The following is a 7,901-nucleotide window of genomic DNA, read 5'->3' on the forward strand; positions in this document are numbered from 1 at the left end:
CCATGTCTTCGGTCTGGCAGGCTTGTCGGCACTGGCATAGGGCTGCTTGGGGACAAAATTATTCATCACTATCAGTATCCCCTTGATCACTGGCACAGATGTGACATTTGTTGCTGGTGACAGAAAATCGTCTAACCCGTCCAAAGGGAGTCCATTTAGTGCCATAGTCACACCAACCAGACCCAGGATCTACAAGGCAAACCCAGAAAAGAGATATCAGTGTTGCACATTACTCTCTTAGGTAACATTTGTCTGCAGGTACATATTGCCATTTCTTTCTACCAGGCTCCATCACTAAAACCACTTGATCTTTGCCTGATGCAATGACATCTGCTGGCACTGGTGGGCCACTTGGCTTTTCCACCCACACTTTTGCACCCGGTACCATACTGTCTGAAGAGCCAAAACCACGATCCCCACGAGTAGTTAACACTGTAGGAGGCTCCCCTTTCTTAATCATGGAGTATTTAATGGGAATGACTATCAATTGGGCCACTCGATCACCCTTGTGTATTGGTAACAACTGATCCCCACTATTCATTAGGATGACTTTAATCTCTCTTTGGTAATCAGCATCAATTACCCCTCCCAACACTTGAACTCCCTTCAATGCTAGGCCGGATCTAGGGGCAATCCATCCCATATGCTCTGGGGGAATCTGTACTCCAATCCCTGTTTCAATGACAACTATTCCTCTTGGATTTAATTTGATTTCTTCATTAGAATGCAAGTCTACCCCTGCTGACTCTGGAGTTGCTCGATAGGGAGCTAAAGAACCTGGCGTAATTTCCCAGTATAACAATGTTTCTCTAACTAAATTGGGTTGAACCTGTAAATTAGGAGTCATTAATCGCATCAAAGGAGTTTCCTGTTCATACACAGGCCTATTGTTCAGCACTAGCACCGCATCAAACACACGATAACGCCAGCCTGCCAAACTGCCGTCTCCAGATTTGCGCAACTGTTCCTTCAGTAACCCATTCATTCGTTCAATTAGCCCTGCTGCAGCTGAATGGTAGGGAATGTGATATATCCACTCAATGCTCTTTTCCTGACAAAATTCCTGGATTAGTTTGACTTTGAAATGTGACCCATTGTCACTTTGAATCTGCAAAGGCACTCCATAATGTAATATGATCTGATCTAACAACCTGATGGTATTCAATTGGGTTGCACGTTTGCACGGCAAAACCATCAAATATCCCGAGTATGTATCTACAATAGTGCATGCATACTGACAACCTCTGCTGTTTGGCATAGGACCGATATAATCAATCTGCCAAATTTGACCTGGTAATTTTCCTCTTCTCAATGTACCTCAAACAATCTGAGGTATAGGTCTATGCAATTGGTGTTGGCACACAGGACACTGTAAAATAATTGTTTTCACTAGTTCTAACGGAAGACTGATGCCTCGAGCTTGTGCCCACCCGATAGTAGCCTTTTCTCCAAGGTGCCCACTTTTCTGATGGGCCCATTTGGCCAAACCCTCCATATCGTCTTCCCGAGCCTCTGCATCCATTGTCGCAATCTTGGTGTGTTGGTCTGCAACAGAATTAAACCAACGTTCTAATTAATCTGTGGCACAATGTGCGTCCACATGATATACAGTGACTTCACTTTGTAATAACATTTCTTCAATATCTTGCCACAGTTCCTTTGCCCACAACTCTTTTGAATGAATCTTCCATCCATTCTTTTGCCAAGTTGGCAACCACACTGCCAATCCATTCGCCACTGACCATGAATCTGTGTACACATGGCATTGACTAGGGGTCTCTTGTTTCAATGCTTGGTAAACTGCGTAAAGTTCATGCAAACTGACTGCTCTATCCTTTCCCTGTCATTGTCAACATCTTTTTTGTTTTGGGATTGTACGAGACTGCTTTCCAGTACCGCTCAGTTCCCACATATCGAGCTGAACCATCCGTGAACCAAGCATGCTCTGTTTGTTCCACGGTCAAATCACTGTAAGGGACTCCCCATTTCACGAGAGACTCACGTTTTTCAGGCACCTCCGGTGGTATATAATTTGAGGGCGGTATGTTGGCTACTTGCTCATGTAATTTTGCCACTCCAACCTTTCCTGATTTGGCTCCGTCTTGAATATACCATTTCCACTTAATTATGCTGGCTTCTTGAGCATGTCCTATACGATGCGTTTTAGGAGAGCTCAGTACCCACTGCATGATTGGTATTTCAGGTCTCATGAATACATCATGACCTAAGGTCATCTGCTCGGTATCAACAAGAGCCCAATAACATGCCAGCAATTGCTTTTCAAACGGGCAACTTACGACTCCAAAATCCTAATAGCACACGTTTCCTGTCTTGTTTCTGCCACACACTCCAGTTAGCATAATTGTCTTGCACAGACACATTTAATTCCACTTCGCCTTCCTTCAAGGGCCATAAATCAAGAACCTGCTACACCGTGTCTTTCGCCATCTCAAAGGCTCTCTGCTGCTCTTTCCCCCACTGAAACTCATATTTCTTACGTGTCCCTTTGTAGAGGGGGGCCAATATCTGCCCTAAATGCGTAATGTGCTGTCTCCAAAAGCCACAGTCCTATAAACTGCTGAGCTTGCTTTTTGCTCGTTGGAGTGGTGAATTCAAGTATTTTCTGTCGTGCTTTTGGCACCATTTCTCGATGCCCATGATGCCACTGAATCCCTAAGAATATCACTGTTTCAGCTGGACCTTGAATTTTACTCGGATTAATCTCCCACCCTTCCTTTTTCAATCCTTCTATAAGGACAACTAGCTGACTTTGCACGCTATGCTCATCCTTGCCCTGGATCAAAATATCATCAATGTAATGAAAGATGTGTATGTCAGGTTTACACGGTATCTTGTCTAAGTGCTCTGCCACCAGCCGGTGACAGATAGTCGGACTGTGCATGTACCCTATGGGTAGTCTCGTAAAAGTGTACTGACGTCCACCCCATGAAAATGCAAACTGTTCTTGACACTCGTCAGCAATTGGCACGGAGGAAAATGCATTAGCTAAATCGATCACTGCATACCAAGTCCCCTCAAACTTTTGGACATTTTCAATCAAAGTAATATCATCTGGGACTGCGGGTACTAAGGGAGGAGTGTGTTTATTCAGCTCCCTGTAATCCACCGTCATCCTCCACGACCCATCCCCCTTTTTAATGGGCCAGAGCGGATTGTTCCATGATGTGGTAATAGGGCGTAATACACCCGCCTCCACGTACTCTTTGATGGTGTCTGAAATGTCCTTGTGCCCCCCAGGAATGCGGTATTGTTTCATGGCTACCCGCTTAGTCGCCACTGGCACTTGCACTGGGGGCATCTTCAATTTGCCTACATTAATGGGTGTACAAATTAATGCACTCACCCCAAACTGGTACGTTTTACCGCCAAGTCCCAAGGTTAGCCCTTCCAAAATGTCAAAGCCAATTATATATTCAGGTATCGGGACAATCAACACTTGGCATTTCTGCCTCTTTAAGTTGCCTATTTTCATCTCCACTCGTGTTTGCACTGCGGGGGTCTCCTTTCCCCCTAATCCTGTAATCGTAAACTGTTTGCCTTTAAATCGTGTCGGATTACCATGAATCAGAGAGGCCTCCGCCCCGGTGTCTATCAATGCTCGCACCCCTTGTGTGTTTCCTGCCCCCCAAAAATTCTTAACATCAACATGAGGCCACCTATCCACTTTTATGCAGGCAGACGCTGCCGGAGCTTGGCCGAAGCCCTAGTCAAACTTCGAATGAGTGTGACCGTCTCCGCCTCTAGCATCGCACTCAGCACCTTTCTCAAATCAGCATATGTTGGCTGGTACGGGGAAGGTGTCCCATAGACCCTTCATCTTGTTCTTCTGCAGAGGGAGCAGAAGGTGAGGCGTCCCCCTGTGTCGTGGTGACTACTTGTTTCTTCACCTGTTTATACCGTTCTTTGGCTGCAAGTCTTCGTTTTTTGTATAATTCATACATTACTCTGGTTTCAATGCCATCAATTTCTTCGTGTGGCACACCATCTTTTAACAAAGCCAAAAACATGTCTTTTCGGGACACTCGGGAGTCTCTGCTATCTTGCCGCCTGCCTTCGGTTCTTCTCTCACTGCGCCCCTCTCTCTCTCGTGGCTTGTTATCGCTCTTATCCCACTCTCCCAAATCTGCAAGTTGCCGAATGGCATCTGCTACCTCATCCGTACCCTTGCCCTTCATGCCTACGAGCAAAGTCATAATGATACTTTTGTATGCAGGTGGCGCAGTTCTAATCACCATGTTTCGAGTTGAGACTTGAGAGCGGCACGGCTCCCATGTAGGAGTGTCACGGTATTAGTTTTAGGACGGTACAATAACCTTCTTGCCAAATGACGGTATATCATGGTTATCGCGGTATAGCAAGTGGAGTTAACTAATCTTAACAAATATTTTCTAATAGGTCATAAATTGTCAGATTTATCATCACAAACAAAACCAGGAACCCAGGACCAGAATTGGGCTTTTCAACATACTTTCCACTGAAATGCCACCCCTTGCTTCCACCAAACACAAAAACACGTGTGGAGAGGAGGAGGGGCAGGGGGGGAGCCCTGCTGCGACTGGCAAAGCAAACTGAATAGCTTTTCTTAAGTGGTCATTTCGGCTTTTAGCCCCCCCCACTTGCTACTGGTGAAGATGAACATGTTGCCATCTTGATAACCTGCATGCCACAGATCAATGGAGTCTGATGGTAGTATACGCTTGTGCGCATACACACACACGCACTCTCGCTTTACGTTACAGCCTTTAGTTTACTTGTGGGCCAAAAGGTGTTCAGTAATCACGGACATGTTACACTTTGGTATGGCAGCAGGGAATACCCACAGAGATGAGTACATTTCGCACTGTGACTTATTATATGTAAATTCAATGATGGAACCAGGGAACTCCCCCATTGTCATATGTTTAGAAAACATTATCCATTATAAATATATAAACCCCAAACCGCCAACCCAAAGTAAACCCTTTTCCTTCTTGGCACTGTATTTATTCTTCCTATTGCTAACATATTGATTTTGTGTCAGGCACGTGTGGTTTATGGAATGGCATTAAAAACTGCTCCAACTGAAACTACTTGGCAGACGGCACATCCAACAGTGCAAGACCAAGACTGCGCAGCACTTGCTTACTGCAGCCTTTCCAAATCAGATTGAAAAGCACACTTAACGGTATGAACGGTATACCGGTATAAACAATGTGACGGTTATTATTGTTCAATTAAGTGGTTCACGGTATCTTTAACGGTTACCGTTACATCCCTACTCCCATGTGATCAGGGGCGTCTATGTGAATCGCCTCTTTCATAGCATGCTCTCTGACCTTTTGAATTGCTTCTCTCAACGTATACCACTTCGTTTCTTCACTGGGCCAATCTGTGGTAATAGGGTATTTACGGTTACATGCTTGGGCTATCAGGTGCAACAAAGACACCTGCGTATCTTTTTTTTTTTATAAATCTTTTTTTATTGGTTTGTTAAACAGAGAACAAAAGAAAAAGAAAGGTAGCACATTCAACATGAGTACACAAAAGACATTAGGAGACCTATCATCGCGGTCGCAATAGATAGCAGTGCATAACATAGCTCTTGGCAGTTGTGTAGTACGGCGGGGGGTTGGGGGTCGAGAATCCGCACCGCCCGCCCGGCAGCTGTGTACGGCGTCGCCGCTGTCCCTTGTTTTGGCCTTAGCATTTTATAGTTCCCATTTTCCCCATATTTTCTGAAACTTACGGGGGGAAGCCCTCGCATTATAAATTCGCCTCTCCAGGGAGGCGCATCTGTCCATTTCATTGGACCATCTGTCAATGGTTATCCTGTCCCCCGAGCCCCATGTGGCTGCCGTGAGTCTCTTTCAGCACCAAGTGCTACTCCTAGAAATATTCTTTCGTGCTTATTAAGGTTTCGCCTCCTATACCCAGCAGGATAAGTTTAGGGTCTCTCGGGATTGTGGTGCCAAGTATTCTGGAGAGGCGGAGTAAACATGCAGTCCAAAACTCCTGCAGCACCCCGTATTCCCACAACATGTGGTAGAAGGCGCCCTCCGCCCTTTTGCATCGGCTGCATTCTACGTTGCCATCCCCACCCCAACTGGCCATTTGCGTTCTGGAGTAGTAGGACCTGTGTAGGATTCGGAGCTGAATCAGCCGGAGTTTGGCATCAATCCCTATTTCCCTCAGGGACATCAGGGCTTCCACCCACTCTTCCGCCTCTAGTGGCCCTAGGTCCTGTTCCCATTTAGCCCTGAGGTTGACAAGCTCCCCGGATCCAAAAGAGTTAATTGCCTGATAGAGGGTAGAGGTTACCTTGTAAGGGATACTTTGTGGGAGTATGTTTGTTTCCAAGGGAGAGCAGGCGGGTATATCGGCCAGGTTCGGGAATTGGGTATTAATGGCGTGCGTGAGTTGGAGGTATCTAAAGCGGTCCATGGGTGACAGCCCGTGTCTCGTCCGCAGGGTTTCAAAGTCTATCAGTCGCCCCCCCTGGACAATGTCCGCCAGTGTGGATATCCCTTTCCTCTCCCAGATTTCAAAGTGGCCCATTTTTTGTATTTCAGGAAGGTGTGCATTACGCCAGAGGGGTTGGATCAGGGTTGGTCTGTCTTCCCAGCCTAAGTATCTATGTATCTCCCTCCAAACTCGCTGTATGTGACGGGACCCGGTCAGTGCTGCTCTTAGGTTCCTTGGGCTATCGTAGAGTATGTGCAGGGGGGAAGGCGGGCCAGTGTCCCCTGTCTCCACTCGGATATGTGGTAGCAGCAAGTCTCCGTGTAGCCATTCATTTGCCACCCCCGCTTGTGCCGCCCAGTAGTATGTGCGAATGTTGGGCAGCCCTATACCCCCTTCCCACACAGAGCGGTAGAGCGTTTTTAGGGCAATACGCGGCTGTTTTCCTCCCCAGAGAAGTGTGCGGAGGGTCCGGTTGATATCTGCGAATGTTGTGGCCGGGATGGGGAGCGGGGCATTTTGGAGGATGTACAGAAATCTCGGGAGTGCCAGCATCTTAAAAAGTGCCGCCCTCCCGAGTAATGAAAGTGGGAGGGAGTGCCAGTGGGCGACATCGTTCTCCAGTTTTTCCATTATCGGGTGCAGGTTCAGTTTGGGGAAGTCCTCCTGTGTCTTGTTAATTCGTATGCCTAGATAGGTGAAGCCCAGAATTGAAACGGAGTATGGAGAGGGGTCTGGGATTGCTTCCTCCCCTCGCTCTACTAGGAAGTAGATTGTTTTCTGTGTGTTGACCCGGAGTCCCATGAAGTGTTGGTATTCCTCCAGGGTTCTGGTCACAATCGGGCAGGAGATTATTGGGTTGCTCAAATATATCAAACGGTCATCCGCGTACAGCGAGACTCGTTCCTCCCCGCCCCGTGGCCAGGCGAATCCTGTCCATTGTGTATCAGTTCTCAACCGGATTGCCAAAGGCTCAATGGCGAGGATAAACAGCAGGGGAGAGAAGGGGCATCCCTGCCTGGTCCCCCTACTCAGCGGGAATGTGGTAGATGATTTCCCATTGACACTTGCAGAGGCCTCGGGGAGGGGGTAAAGGAGCTTAACCCATGACATGAAATATTGTCCAAAGCCCATGCGTTCCATTATGACCCACAGGGCATCCCATCCCACTGTATCGAAAGCCTTCTCAAAGTCCACCGCTAGGAGGGCCAGCGGGGATGGGATCTCGTCAGCTCGATCGAGGGCAATCTGGACCCTGCGGAGATTCATTCGTGTGGACTTACCAGGCATAAATCCACACTGATCCGGGTGAATTAGAGATCCAATCACCCCAAGCAGTCTATTGGCGAGGACTCTGGCTAGTGTTTTGGCCTCCCCATTTATTAAAGAAATGGACCTGTAAGAAGCGCAGTGCTCCAGGGGTTTCCCTGCTTTGGGGATCA

This window comes from Ambystoma mexicanum, chromosome 5q (assembly GCF_040938575.1).
Source record: "Ambystoma mexicanum isolate Mex_15411 chromosome 5q, UKY_AmexF1_1, whole genome shotgun sequence".
NCBI lineage: Eukaryota > Metazoa > Chordata > Amphibia > Caudata > Ambystomatidae > Ambystoma > Ambystoma mexicanum.